We start from the raw sequence: 15,424 nt of genomic DNA, 5'->3' as shown, positions 1-15,424 counted from the left end.
ACTTGGGTGTTCATTTGCTGTATTCTATCCCCCTCATGGTTGCCTTAGGACATTCATTGGTGAGGAAACCCCTTTGCAATATTGTCCGTCCCAATGAAAATCCTAGATTAGGTCCCTTGTAATAGTTGTTGTCATAGGGACGTAAAGTGAGGATAACGGGAATGGGTAATCGGGTTATTGTTGGTTGGTGAAATTAAATATAATTATTGATTGTGGGTTGAAAACCCTATATGCTCACCAGGCTCCCAAGCCTGACCCACTCAGTTTCTTTGTATTACAGGTAGTAGCGCGAGAGCATAAGTTGGGGAACTTGTGAAGATATTTTTGTTTATAGACCAGTAGTTGTATATAACTGTGTAAGGTCTACGTTTTATTGTTTATGATTTTATGTCTGTATCGGAACATGACATCCCGAGTTTTGTTATATAATGAAAATACATTTCTTTAAGAAATGCTTTGGTAAATCTTATTTTATCATATTTCGTTTTGGGAACAAATTCCGCAACTCTTTTAAATCAATGGATTTACTCTGAAATTATTTTAAAAGCATGAATGAAACCGGTCTTTTCTGGCCGTGATTTTGGGGATTTCACAGCTTTGTTTCACCACTGAATCCTATCAACACTGAGGACCTTTTAACTATCTTAGATTCTGGGATGTTTATCCTTTTTAGTGCGTCTAGGCGTATGATGTTGACCGATGATCCTCCATCGACAAGGATCCTTTTGACAAAGTGGTTGGCGAAGAAGAGAGTGATCACCAATCCTTTATATTGGGCATCTTGGATGTCTTCCCTATTTGCTTCATTGAATGTGATTTCCTTATCGTCCATGACCGATGTATTCTTCCTGTGTCTTTCTTCTTTTTCTGTTTTAGACATCTTGTCATGCCTTTTTGTTGCAGAATAAGAAGTTCCACAAATGTCAGAACCTCCATAGATAATATTGATTACCTTGGCGTCTGTAGGAGGGGATCCTGGTTTTTCTAGGATCTTAGGTGGATCCTGATCTTTCTCTCTGTATCTTTCGTTTCTTCTTCCCAGGATCTCTGTAATGTGGACAAAGTCTTCACGGTATGCACACCACTTAGGTTTATCATTCTATCCGGTGAGCTTTTCTCCTTTCTTTGGCCACCCTGCTTTGTCGCCGAGATCCTGCATAACATAGATTATACCTGAAACATCCATAGAAAAACAATAATCAGTGATCTTGGGAAAATTGTCTTCCTACCCTTCATACTTAAGGACATTAACCCTATGATGATCAGGTTTATAATAAGGTTTTGACTTATAATATCTTTGGACCGAGGAACCAGCATTCCTATTGGGGTTATCATAGAAGTTAGGAGGGTTACTCCTCTTTTGGATCTCTTTTTCGTCTTCCAGCCTGATGAACCTTAATGTTCTTCTCCTGACTTCGTACATCCTTTCGCATGGGGTCATTACAAGGTCTTCATAAAAAGGAGAGTCCTTCTTCAGACCTATTTTAAAATCTTCTGCAGCGGTTTCCATATAAATTTTTGGGATAGACAAGGCTTCCCTGCCAAACCTGTTCAAAAAGTCCCTAAAGGATTCCTTAGGATCCTGGATTACCCGATAAAGATAACTAGTGATCTTTTCAAAAATTCTGGTATAAGAAAATTGATTGTTAGAAAGATTAACTAAATGTGCAAATGAAGTAATAGATTAAAGAGGAACATTAAGTAGCTATTTTAAGGTTGATACTGTGAGGGTCGAACCAAAACCCTTGGACATGAAATCTTCCTTAAAATGTGAGGGAATAGGGATCATCTCCATTCTTTCCCTATATTGTGCCACATGTTCTTCAGGATTCGTAGTCCCATTGTAAGGTTTCATGCTGGGAGTTTGGAAACATTTTGGAACTTCAGTATCAGCTATCGCAGGAGTAAATATCGAGATCCCGTGGCTGGTGGGAGATACTTTAGGTATAGGTTGGACTATCTCCTGTACACTTGAGATCATTTGCCTTAGCTGTTGGAGTTATTTGGCCATATTTGGACTTATTCATGCATCAAGATCCATAGAGATAGTATTAGTGGTATTACTATGCCTGTGATCTGAAGGATCCTTTTTTTATCGATCAGATGAATCAGACTAAAAACAATGACATAGGGTTAGCTGAATTAGCCAATGTTTATTATCTTCAAACTTTTGTATATTCTTATTTCCTGCTCAAAGTGTAAACCAAAAAATCACATTTAATTTTGAAAACAAAAAGATGGTGCCTGGAAAGAAAGGTTTTTCTTTGTGAAACACAACTCTATCCCCAACGATGATCTCCTGCCAATGAACTGGGTTACAAAGGGTAGGATTTTATTTAATTATGATAAGGATCCCGAAATTGACGCTTCCTTATTTTGATTTATTTGACGCAAATTTCATGTTCAAGGAATTTGTTCCAACTGCTAAAGATACTGAGGAGAAGATTGAAACCTTTCTCGCTTTGCCTGAGGCTGAATGATCTTTCAAGTTTCACCATTACAGCTTCCAATAAGGTTCTTCCATCATTGCTCTGATGTATGCTGTTAAGGATCCTTCTTTTTACTTGTTTCATTGTGGGGATCCCGAACTAATGAGGACTCTTTGCAATTTTCAGGATCCAAGGCTACACATTCCAGCGCTCACTTTTTACTCCCGGAACTTGATGATTCCATGTCTAGCGGTCTACTCATCGCCAAAAAGGAAAAAACATCATCCTGGAGCATGCCTTGGAGATAAAACAGGTGATTGCTAAGGTTAAGGGTAGTCACGCCGAAGCCATCTGGGAGATGAATCGGCATATACCTAAAGATCCTTGGCCAGTTGTAGCCCCATGATCAGTGCTTCATACTCCGCTTCATTGTTAGTTGCATTGAATTCACAACTAACTGTCTGGGGTAGGATGCCCCCCTGTGGCGATTTTAGTATGATCCCAAGGCTTGCTCCTCTAAATTTGGATGCTCCATCTGTAAAGAGTATCCAATCCCCCATGTTTTCTTATTTTTGAGGTCATTGGATTTCTAACTCTACCTTAAGTTGTAGATCATCACTAAAATCAACCACAAACTCTGCTAATGCTTGTGACTTTATTGAGGATATTGGCTCATATTTGATGTCATATGTGATGAGCTTCACTGACCACTTAGTCATTCTGTCTGACATTTATGGTTTTCTCATGAAATTATTAATAAGAAAGTGAGTTTTGACATATATAGTATGAGTTTCAAAATAATGTCTTAATTTTGTAGAAGTTGTAACTATTGCAAGTATTATTTTTTCAAGGACAGAGTACATGGTTTCAGGATCCAAGATACTTTTACGTACATAGTAAATAAGATGTTGTTCGCCATCTAGATTCTTGACCAGAACAACACTTACAACATCCACATATACTGAAAGATATAGGAGGAGTGGTTCCTGATTTTAAGATCCTTGGCTAGGACTTGCTTTTGTTCCCTTCTCGGTGACATGTAACCAAGGAACTTGCGTGCATTTATTCCAAAGTGACATTTGGACTGTTTCAAATTAGTGTTGTATTCATCTTATATATCGAAGACTTCTTCAAGATCCCAGAGGTGATCTTCAACTCTTTTGGATTTGACCATCATGTCATCAATGTAGACATCCATAGTGTCCCCTAGTTTTCTCTTTAACATTCGATTCACTAGTCTTTGGTACATTTTCCCTACATTTTTAAGACCAAAATGCATAGCAATACATAAATATATACATGTAGTGGTTGTGAAGGTAGTATCCTCTTGATCGGATGGTTCCATTTATATTTGTTGGAATCCAGCCGAGGCATCCATGATTGTTAGTAATTGATGAAGTTTCGAATCAAGTATGAATCAAATCAGAGTAATTAGAATATAGATTGAACACACGATGTGAATATGATCTGCTTTCAACTCTATTATGCTTTCAATGTTACAGAGAGAAAAATAGACAAGTTCATACAAAGACTCTTATCTAACTCTAAGTAATGTTCTTATTTATAGGAAACATGAAAGCACACAAAAAATTACAAAGACTAAACAAGTATGCTTCGTTACATAAATGCCTTGTAAAATAAACTAATGACTTCGACATATTACAACAGGTCTTCGACCCTTACATTCTCCCCCTTTGTAATCATGTCGACCATCTTTAGTTCAAAAGGATCTGTATAGCATACAACATCACTCTACGAATTTTAGAATACCAAGAAATGATCTTCTTCAATTCCTTCTTCTCACCTTCGTTATTCTTCTTGCAGCTATTCATACGAACAATGAAGTTCGTATACTGGGACGTTGTGTATCTCTCCACTTCGCAAGCTTGAAATAAGAATCTCTTGGCTTTTCCATTTTTGTCTTTTCCTGCGAAGACCATCCCAAAAGGCTTCAAACATATTTCCCCATCAGCATACTTCTTCAACTCAGGTTGAGTCTTCGTTGGTTCCATGGGTACTTTAACTTGTAACCCCTTCGCAGTTGCTAACTCCACATCAGTAAGAGCTAAACACTCATAGTAGTTATCTATGAATATTTTGATGTGAGCTAGACCAAGACGAAATACTTCTGGATCAGTCTCTCGAAGATATGAAGCATCTTTGTCTTTCAGAAGTAATGCAACTTGTATAAGATCATACAAGTTCATTAATGGAAAATCAGCAATCGAGAAATTACACTCCTGACCATTTGCCCTTGCAACATAAAATCAAAGGTTCTGCATCATGTTTTCGAAAAGAACATCCTTCTGAATACTGATCACTTTCTTGATCTTCACGAGTGACCAAATCTCCTCTGAAAGTTTCCCTAACACAGCATGAAATCTGAGCTTCATGTATGTGTAATCATCATCATTGTCGAACTTCTCAGCAATTTTGTACTGAGCCATGATGAACATCATTTCGTTGATTGGGAAATCCAGTTGCCTCATATCCGTATTTACAACAGCATAACTCTGCTTTGGCTTCTTCTCAAAAGCATACATATGGTTATATGCAACTTTTGCTTCGATTGTTTCATAGTTGTAATGCTTTATCGGATCACCTTTGTTCATTCCAGATGGGCCACTTGCACGAAGACTTAGAATGCTTTGTACAACCCTCAATTTCTCAAGCTCAGCTTCAGCTTCAGCTTTCTTTTCCTCTTTCGCTTTTTCGACCACAATTGTTTTTCCTTTATCTTTGACCGAGGAATTATCAACAACTTCCTTAGGCTTCGAACTGCTGTCACCTTCCCCAATCACAATTCCTTTAGAAATTGGTCTTGGAATTGGCTTCGTTGAAATTGGCATTGTTGTCACAACTGTCGAAGTAACAGGCCTAACAGTTGACATAATTGGCTTCGACACTGGAATCGTTGTTTGAAAAATATTCCTAACAGTTTTCACAGCTTCAAGCGAACCTTCACTAACTTTCGCATTACCAACCTTCTTCTCTCCCCCTTGCACCCCTATGACCACAGGTGGGGCATCTGTTGGTAGTAAACTGGAAAACTTGGATAATTGAGCCAACTGTTTGTGCAACACAGCCTCGAACTGAGAAAACTTCTGAGACAAGAATTCTAGAGTTATTATCGAAGAGGCAACAGGTGTTGTGGACAAATCTTTCAACTCCTTCAACAAAGAGGTAAGCTCGACAAAGCTTCGACTGTTATCTGTTGAATGTTGAGTATCTTGAGGACTCAAGCCTTCATACAACTTGACATATTTTGTGACAGCCTCACAAATTATATCCACCTTTTGATTAAGAGATGCATAGTCTTTCTGAGCACTAGCAATCTCGTTGATCATGTCTTCACGAAGTTCTTGAAGCTTGAGATTGACATCTTCGTGAACTTGCTTCACATCTTGAATGAATAAGACATGTCTTTCTTTAGCCACCCTTCGTAAGTCTTTAACTTCACTCACAAAGTTCGAAGACTGAGACTTCACCCGCAGTTCATTACACTTATCGTTTTGATCCACCTTCTCCAAGATTTTAGATTCAGAATCTTGAAGCATTCCAAACACTTTATTAACCATTCTGGCTTCGAATGCTTTAAGCATAACATCCAATTCCAAACTTGAAAGAGATTAACTTCCCCCCATGTCAGCTTTAGATTGAATAATGGAATTCATCTTCTTATTCAAACTCTTGAATTGCTTCATTGTCATTAACATGTTGTGAGGGTAAGTTTCTTCTTCTTCGTCAAATGCCATCTCTTCAAATGTTCCTCCAAAACCCCCTTCGTCCACATCAGTATCTTTAGTATTTTGAAGTGGATCAGTGGTTTGCGATGAGAACAAAGTTGTAATGGGTTGGGTGAGAATGGTTTCAAATGTGGGTGAGTTTGTAGTGTTGGAGATAGGGATTATGAATGGTGGTAAAGAAACAAAAGTAGCAGATGAAGCAGGAATACCTTGTGTGGAAACAACTAGTTCTTTATTCGTATTTCCTTCACCCATATTGACATTTACATCCGTATCAGATACGTGTGTAGTGATGTATGAAGTTCGAACCTCCTCAAGAATTGATTCAGTTAACGAGACTTCGGGTGGTATGACTATAGTCTTCTCAGGAATAGAAGTTTCAGGAGTTTCAGGTACCTTCTCCCCTTCGGATGAATCTGCTTGAAGAACTATCTTCCTTTTCTTCAACTTCTTCTTTGAAATATGTGTAGCAACATCTTCAGCTCTTCGTTTCTTAGAAGAATGAGAAACAGGAGCTGGAACGTCACGAATGAGAATTCCTTGGTGATTCAAATATGGTTTACGAACCATAAAAGAAGACTTGAATGAACCATCATAAAGCTTTCGTGATCGATGAGACTTTTTCTTAACCCTTCGAAAAATACCTAATTTTGAAGGCATTGTTTCTTTTTCTTGAGTATCAGCAACAGTCGAAACTTGTGCAACTTGCTTCGTCTGTTTTGGTGATTTCTTTTTCTTTGGCTCTTGTATTGGTTTCTCAGGAGTAATTGTTACATCCTTCTTGGACTTGCGAGATTTATTCGAAGGACCAGCTGTTTCTTTTGGTAACAACTTCCCAGAGCCATCATCCAGATTGATTGTTTCTAAGTACTCCATTAGAACCAAATTTGTTGGATCAACCCTTTGTAACATTGCATCACGAATTCTTGCAATGTGTGTAAATATCTCAACATCATCCGTAACCTCCTTCGGAAATTGATACTTGATAAACTCAGCAGTCTCCTCATCAGTAGGCACCTCAATCCCCTCTATGGCATAAAAGTATCGAAGGATTAAACTCCAATACCTAGCACACGAAATTCCTTGAACGACATTCGTTTTTTCGACGCTCTTTTGAAATTCCTTCCATAGTTGGGTAGAATAATCCACAGTGATGTCATAATACAACCCTGCCACCATTGCATACACCTCCATGCGACCTTTGTCCAACACTACACTGCGACCAGTCAAACATCGCAGAAAGATTCTGAAGAGAAAATTCCAAACAGTTGGAAGTCTTGATTTCTTGAAATCACTGATCTTGGTGAGTGGGAGTTGATAACCCATCTCATTGAACATGTTAAGGATTTGTGCAGAAGAAAGATCAGTATAGATTGGAGAATTAGGGATATCAAGAATTTGACAGAAAATCTTCTTGGACAAACGAATCTTCTTATCATTCACCAATTGAAAAGTGATGATATCCATCGCTTTGCTGTATGTAGCCGTGGATCCTGCTTGGGAAAGCCATGAAAGTGGAACTGCAAACGAATTGAACATAACATTTGAAAGAATAGAACTCTTCAAGGCAACTACCAAGATCTTCAATTCATCTGGGTATAAAGAAACATCATCTTCAACTTGATAGTTTGTTCCTTGAATCTTCATTATTTGTTGGGAAGTAACATCTTTTGTGTTTTGGGATTGAACAACAACTTCAGCAGAATTGGCCATAATTAGGGTTTTTGAAAGCTTTGAAGAACAATCAGAAGGTTTCAGAGAAAGTAGGAATGTTTCGTTTGGAGGCGTAAATTGAGAACACGCTTTGATTCCCCTTTTTATATGTAACCCTAGTGTTTGAATTTGAAGCGGGATTGGCATTAAATGAGATCCGACGTGGCACCTTGAATCTCGCACCATACTACCGATAAATTACTTGTCACATCACCTAGAAACCCGGACTAAATACAGAACGTCTTTTCAAACAGTCGGATCGTATATCTCAATTGAATTGTAACCGTCACTGATCTTCGGATGAAAGTAAGGCTCTTTCACTTTTGGGATAAAAAGCGAAGTCATATGCCAGATGTTTGAAATCATCAGTCTGAGTTGGTATTACTCAGAACCCCAAGGATTTCGTGAGTGCAATGTTCCAAAGATAAGATAAGAAACAATTAATCAAAAATTTTGATATGTGATGTGAAATAAATTCGACACAAAAAGCAGATAAACCCCAGGAAAAGGTTACTTCATTAACTATCAAGAGAGATAATCAACTTCTTGTGTATGTTCCCATGAAATTCAATCGAATACTTATAGAGAAGTATCGAAGGGCTTCTTTTATAAGGCTTCATGGGTAGTTTACAATTTCATTACATATCAACCTTAACATAAGGTGAGTAATTGTAACTGAAATTACTTGTTTGACCGGTGTAGTTAGTGACAAGTATGCTTTGAATTATTTTGTAAGTAACTTCGAAAGCAAATGAATCTCACATGGAAATCATATTCATGAAAGAATTAATACTGAATCCTGATGGGTAACAAACATCGTGGGCTTCGATAGTTTGATCAATATTACTCATAAGAAATGAATATGATTTGGAGTTTCGAAAAGTGGTACTGAAACAAATGTTTCGTCAAAACTAGAACATAGTTTCCCGTCAATTCCTTTCGAAGATAGAGTGATGGGTTTCACTTTCATCAAGGCCTCATGATGTCAGATCATTAACACAGAATTGTGATATGTCTAAATCTTGATGGGTCGAATCAAAGATCTTGGACATATGTCTTCGTGTGTGCAAGTGTAAGAAATTTAGTGATGAAAAAGATTGGTTCACGAAAACACTTGTACCTCTGTTATGATTGGACCAAACAGACAACTCTTAACTCGTTTGAGAAGAGTAAGGTAGCTCATTTGACTAATGTGAATATAAGCCCGACTTGGGAAGAAATTTTCGTAAGAAAAATTTCATTACGAATTTCGTAAACACACATTGAGTCTATGGAGGCTTGGGTCGACATGCTGCAACATGCTTCTAGGGACAGTCTAACTAGTACAAGGTTGTCGAAATTGTACCTTCCCAGAGAAACATAAGCATGACCCTTGTATTGCCTTCGTGAAATTTGTACACACGAAAGATAAAGAACAATGTTGAGTTTAATTGTGTTGCGTCATGGGCTTGTATTTTGTATCCGGATTGGGCCTGTCCATCCGTGATTATCTAGTAGGGTTATACTATAAATATGCATGTATGTATGTATTAGAAAGAGTTGATTATTACGTTTATTGTTTTGTAACCCTAAACACCTCTACAGTCGAAGTTCTTAATCGAGCTCTTCTGAGGTGTTGAAGTTTTAATCATACGACACATTCAAAGCCATTCTCGTGTTCATAATTATGTTCTTAATTGTTTGCCTGCATAGAACTAACGATCCTAATTGAACTTTGTTCTAACAATTGGTATCAGAGCAGGAGACTGTGTGATCAATACACATTCCTTCTGTATTCAGAATTCTTTAGGGTTTCCGCTTTTATCGTATAAATAGAAGCCGTCTTCTTCATATCGACGGTAACTCTGTTTCAGATAAAACCCTAATCTCAAGTTTACAGGTTTGATTCTAGCAGCTCACCATGTCTCACGAAGATTCGCAAACAAATCCTATCAACATCTCAAACAACATTGGATCCAATACCAGAATTCCCATTCTTTACACTCAAGACTATGAAGTATGGGCGCATCACTTTGAAGATTACGTGGTTGGATCTGAAGACAATGGCTATCTCATCTGGGAAGCTATCACGCTTGGGCCATTTGTTCACTCAGGAACGAACACAACAGTTAAGTCCCAAAAGGAATATAACAAGCTGGTGGCGGATGTAGATAAGATGCCACAGGACGAGAAAGACAAGTTGCTGTGTAATGTGAAGGTCATGAGAATGATCAGATTCGCCTTGCAATCTGACACTTTTCGGTTGGTTGGTTCATGCACGATGGCCAAAGAAATCTGGGATAGGTTGAAAGAACTTTATTCAACCGATGAAGATCTAGAACACTCCATTCAAACCTTGCTGCTGTCAGAATTTGGAGTTTTCGAGCAGACACCAGAAGAGAAACTCATACAAACTTTCGATCGGTTCAATCATCTCCTAAGTAAGATGATCAAGCATGGAATAGAAAGAAAGTTGATCGAGCAGAAGGTGACCTTCATGAACGGTCTGAGACCTGAATGGATGGCTGTGGTCTCAACCGTGAAAGCACATGAATAGTTTAAGTCTTACTCACTAGCAAAACTTGTGGGAATACTTAAGTCCTATGAAAGTGTTGTAACCAAAGAAGCGAAGGTAGTTTCTGGTGTGGGATCGCTGGCCCTTGTCTCAAAAGGAAAAAGCGTTGCAGAAGAAGAAGAAGAGTTTGATATGTCTGAGTGTGACCTTACAAGTGAGGAGTATGCTTTGATGGTCGCCAATCCAAAGAAGTTTGCACGAAGAAAATTTCCTGTCAACAAGAACCGAAACTGGCAGGGAAGTTACAGCTCTGAGAAGGTAAAGCATGAAGCGAAAAATTCTTCTCAAAAGGATGAAGACAAGAAGGAGAGCAAGCTTGCTGGAGACTCTGGGTTCGACTACAATTACTGTCACGGCAAGAAACCACTTTGCCAAAGATTGCATGCTAAGGAAAATGGCTGAGAAAAGAGATGGTGAAGATGATGAGGCGTACTATATGCGCAAGTTGGAAGAGATCAAGAAAAAGAAGGCGACTAATAGTTCTATGAATGCCTTGATTGTGTATGAGAATGCAGATAAAGATGAGTTCGGTGGCGTTGAAGTTTGGTCAACCGATTCTGAAGATGAAGAGGTGAGAAAGCCCACTCATGGAAAGGCTTATGTGGCAAAGGAAGTAGGTTCGGCTGGAAGGTGTTTGATTGTCACAGCTGGTTCATCAACCGAAAGTGCAAGTGAGGAACCGAACCTGACTGAGGATAAGTGTTTTGCAGCCAAGCCTGTGAGTGAGAAGATCAACGACTACGATAGGCTGATCAAAAAGGTACAATCCATCCTTGAATCACTTAAAGTTCCAACGAGGAATTCTGAAATCTCGTGTGCATGATTCTAGACTCTCATTACACGAAGGGCGATTAATTCTTTGGAAATTCCAGTGATGAAGGATGCCCTAGTTGCGTCTATTGCTATTTTTCACACCAAGAAAATCATAATTTCTGATCCTAAGAAGTTCCCTCACATTGGCTCTATCCCTGAAACAATGTACAGATGTGTCACAGCTGAGAGTAAACTCATGGCTGATTATCGCAAACTTCCTCCCAAGGAACCGAGAGTCCTATCCCCTAAACAGCAGGCTGCCCTAGATGCTGTGGACAAGCCTAGTAACCGAGGTAAACGAACTTCTACCAAGAAAGAGCCAACAAAGGATGATAAGTCTAAGACTTCCAAGTCCAAGAAGCGAAAGTCTGATACAGGGGATTCTTCTAAACCAAAGAAGATTAAGAAGATGGCAAAAAGGTCCAAGAGTCCCACTCCTCCCAGTTCAGAAAATGACGAGGAGGATGAAGAAGAGGAAATACGTCATCAATCACCGAGAGTTAACACTCCTCCCCGATCCCCTACTCCAACCGAACCTGTTCATGACAAGATTCCAACCCCACCTCCATCACCGAAACAGACAGTTCCCGTTTCGGTTGCTCCTATTCTCCCACCTACCACATCTCAAACAACAACTTCTTTTCCACCACCACCACCAGTTTCTTCTGTTCCTATTTCAACAACTCCCTTACCCCCTCCTATAATTTCCCAATCCACTACCACTACTATTCCTGAACCGACAGTAGGAGTCAACGTATCTGATACGGGGGCAACTACTGAAACCGAACCTCCAGTCATCACTAAACCTCTTTCACCCTCCAATTCAACCGATTCCGGTGCCACTCTCGGTGGTGCTAATGATGAGTATGATTCTACATACTTCAGTCCCTATCGGCTTCCTATCGATGAGGAAGATGATGCTCCTATCACCAGCCAACACTTGCAGAGCATTCATGAGAAATTGGATAAATTGCTTGATGACAGCAAGTCCTATAGTGGTGTTGTGCTTAAAGCCTTTTTGGACATTGCTCTTGAACAATATACTGAGTCCATTGAAAAGTCCACCAAAGTTGTTAATGAGTCTACCTCCTCTTGCCAAAAGGCCACCACTGATATTAATGAAATTGTTCATAGTACTTAGATCTTTCTTGAGTCACTTAAAGGGCATGCTGATACAAATGCAGCAAAGGTGAATGCTTATGTGGATTCTTTCTCCAAGTCTCTTCAAGAAGAGCAAACAAAGTTTGAGGCTATGCGTTCCTCCATCCAAGCCGAGAACACTTCACTTATCAGTTCGGTGAATTCTTGACTTGAATCTCTTCACGCTGATTTGGCAAAAGAAAGTGCTCTGAAGGAAGACCTAGCTCGACACGCATCCACAATTGAAGTACAGAAAGTGCAGCTCGCCCAAGCAGAAAAAGAAATTTCTTTGTTGAAAACTGAAAGGGCCGTCTTTCGTAGCTGTGCTGGGGATGTCAAGGACATGCTAACCAATCTCCTTGGTGCTCATGATCCTATCCTTACTTTGACCATACAGAATCATCTCACTACAAAACTTCTTCCTGCCCTTGCCATGTTACACGAGATGAAGGGTGTTTCGGAGAGATTCACACCTCCAAAACAAGGGGGAGAAGGTGCTCATGTTCAACCGAGGGTTATCGTTAAGACAGAATCTACTCAACCGAAAGTCACAACCGAACCGAAGGGTAATGAAGCTTCGGGTTCTGGTTCTTTTATCAAGCAGAAGGTGATCAATGATGACAGTGATGATGACGTTGAAGAAACCATTGCTGAGGCTCTCTAAAGAAAGAAGAGAGACCGAGAGTTGGATGAAAATCTAAAGGTTGCAAAGGAAGCAGAGGAGAGGGAAAGGAGAAACAAGGAAGAAGAAGAAGCCTTGAACTGCAAGAAGGCCTTGTTTCCCCTATGGACAAAAGAGGCACTTATCAATCAAGCTATAGAGTTTCCAAGTGTTTATTGCTTGGAACCTGTTGCTTCATTTGATTGTGACAACTCTAAGGACTCGCAGTTCGACATGCCAATAACAAGAAAGGCATTCACATTTCACTGTTTTGACTCGACTGTTGAAGTTCCTTTCCCTCATCCAAAGGTTGACCGAGAGCTTATTGATTTCTATCTGAAGTATGGACAACCGCAGTACTTGACATGGAGCGCACAAAAGATAATCACTGTCAAGGTACTGAAACCTACGCCTGCTGGGAAATTTGTAAATGTCAATTTCAAAATCACACGAGGATCTGCAAACTCGGTGTCGATTATTTCCCTGGCAGACCTTCCAAATCTAAATCCTCATGACTGTATTCTTTTGTTTAATATTCTGCTCACAAATCCGAGGGAATATGAACCGATATTCGAGCACTTGAAGAGGATGTTGGCTTCTTACATCCATGAGGTTGCAGCTATGGATCAAGAGATAGCGAAAGTGATGAATAAGAAACCGACCATCAAGCCAACACCGAAACCAGGAGATGTGAATAAGATGAAGATGGGCCAAATAGATTCAACACATCTTACTGTGATGTTTACAAAAGGCGAAGCACACATATTTTTATTCGCTCTTGTTGATAAACATTTATTTTCAACTGACTGCTTGGAGCACATCATCAACATTATTCATCGGTGCAAGCAGAACTCAGAAGCAGACAAAAAGAACTTCACGGACATGCTTCAGTGGTACATAACGTTTCGTCATTATTTGCTGGCTATCATACCGAAGGTGTTCAAAACAATAAAGAAGTCTTCTGCAGCTCAACCAAAGTGAGCTTTCGGCTCCATTGACGCAAAGGGGGAGATTGTTGAGTTTAATTGTGTTGTGTCATGGGCTTGTATTTTGTATCCGGATTGGGCCTATCCATCCGTGATTATCTAGTAGGGTTATACTATAAATATGCATGCATGTATGCATTAGAAAGAGTTGATTATTACGTTTATTGTTTTGTAACCCTAAACACCTCTACAGTCGAAGTTCTTAATCGAGCTCTTCTGAGGTGTTGAAGTTTTAATCATACGACACATTCAAAGCCATTCTCGTGTTCATAATTACGTTCTTAATTGTTTGCCTGCATAGAATCTAACAATCCTAATTGAACTTTGTTCTAACAAACAAAATAACAAAAATCTTTTTGATGTTTTTGATTTTTCTTTAAAAGAAACAATTAACAAACAAAAGAAAATATTTTCGGATTTTGTGATTTTTCGAAAGAAAAAGACAAAACAAAAATCTTTTTGTGGTTTTTGGTTTTTCAAAAATAAAATAACAAACCAAAGATAAAATCTTTTTGTAGTTTTTAATTTTTCGAAAATAAAACTAAGATACAAAAGAATTTAGGAAATCTAACGAAAAGAGTTACACCAATCCAAAATGTTCAATGTAACGAAGTAGAAGCATGTCGAAGCGTTGACTATGAACAGTAACCGCTGAATAGTTAATACAGTCAGCCTATGAATGAGTCATGATGACCTCTGAATCGACATTTTTATATAACACTTCGTTGTTATACATGTGATATCATACCTGGAACTGAACTTGCTTCGATCATTCCCAAACCTGTCAAAATTCGAACAAAAGATTTTTCATCCAAAGCTTTTGTAAAAATATCAGCAAGTTGATCTATAGTTTTCACAAAATGGATTTCTATGTTGCCATCTTCCACATGATCTTTGATAAAGTGATAATGAAGAGCAATATGTTTTCTTTTCGAATGTTGTACTGGATTATGAAAAATGCGTATAGCACTTTGTGAATCACAATACAATGGAATCTTTTTCATATTCACGGCATAATCTCTCAACTGACTCTGAATCCAAATGATTTGTGATGTATAAGCAACAGCTGCAACATATTCAGCTTCAGCAGTAGAAATCGAAACACACGTCTGCTTCTTCGACTGCCAACTAACCAACTTGCCATCTAAAAATTGACAACCACCACTTGTACTTTTTCGATCCAAATTACATCCTCCAAGATCTGCATCTGAAAATGCCTGAATGAAAAACCCTGTTTTCGAAGGATACCACAATCCTAACAAAATTGTTCCCGTGAGGTAACAAAAGATATTCTTCACAACAATTAAATGTGGTTCTCGTGGATTTGCTTGATACCTAGCACAATTACATACAAAAAACATGATATCAGGTCTACTTGCAGT

This window comes from Lactuca virosa, chromosome 6 (genome assembly GCF_052849685.1).
Source record: "Lactuca virosa cultivar CGN04683 chromosome 6, Lactuca_virosa_CGN04683_v6, whole genome shotgun sequence".
Taxonomy (NCBI): Eukaryota; Viridiplantae; Streptophyta; class Magnoliopsida; order Asterales; family Asteraceae; genus Lactuca; species Lactuca virosa.
This window is presented reverse-complemented; position numbering follows the sequence as displayed.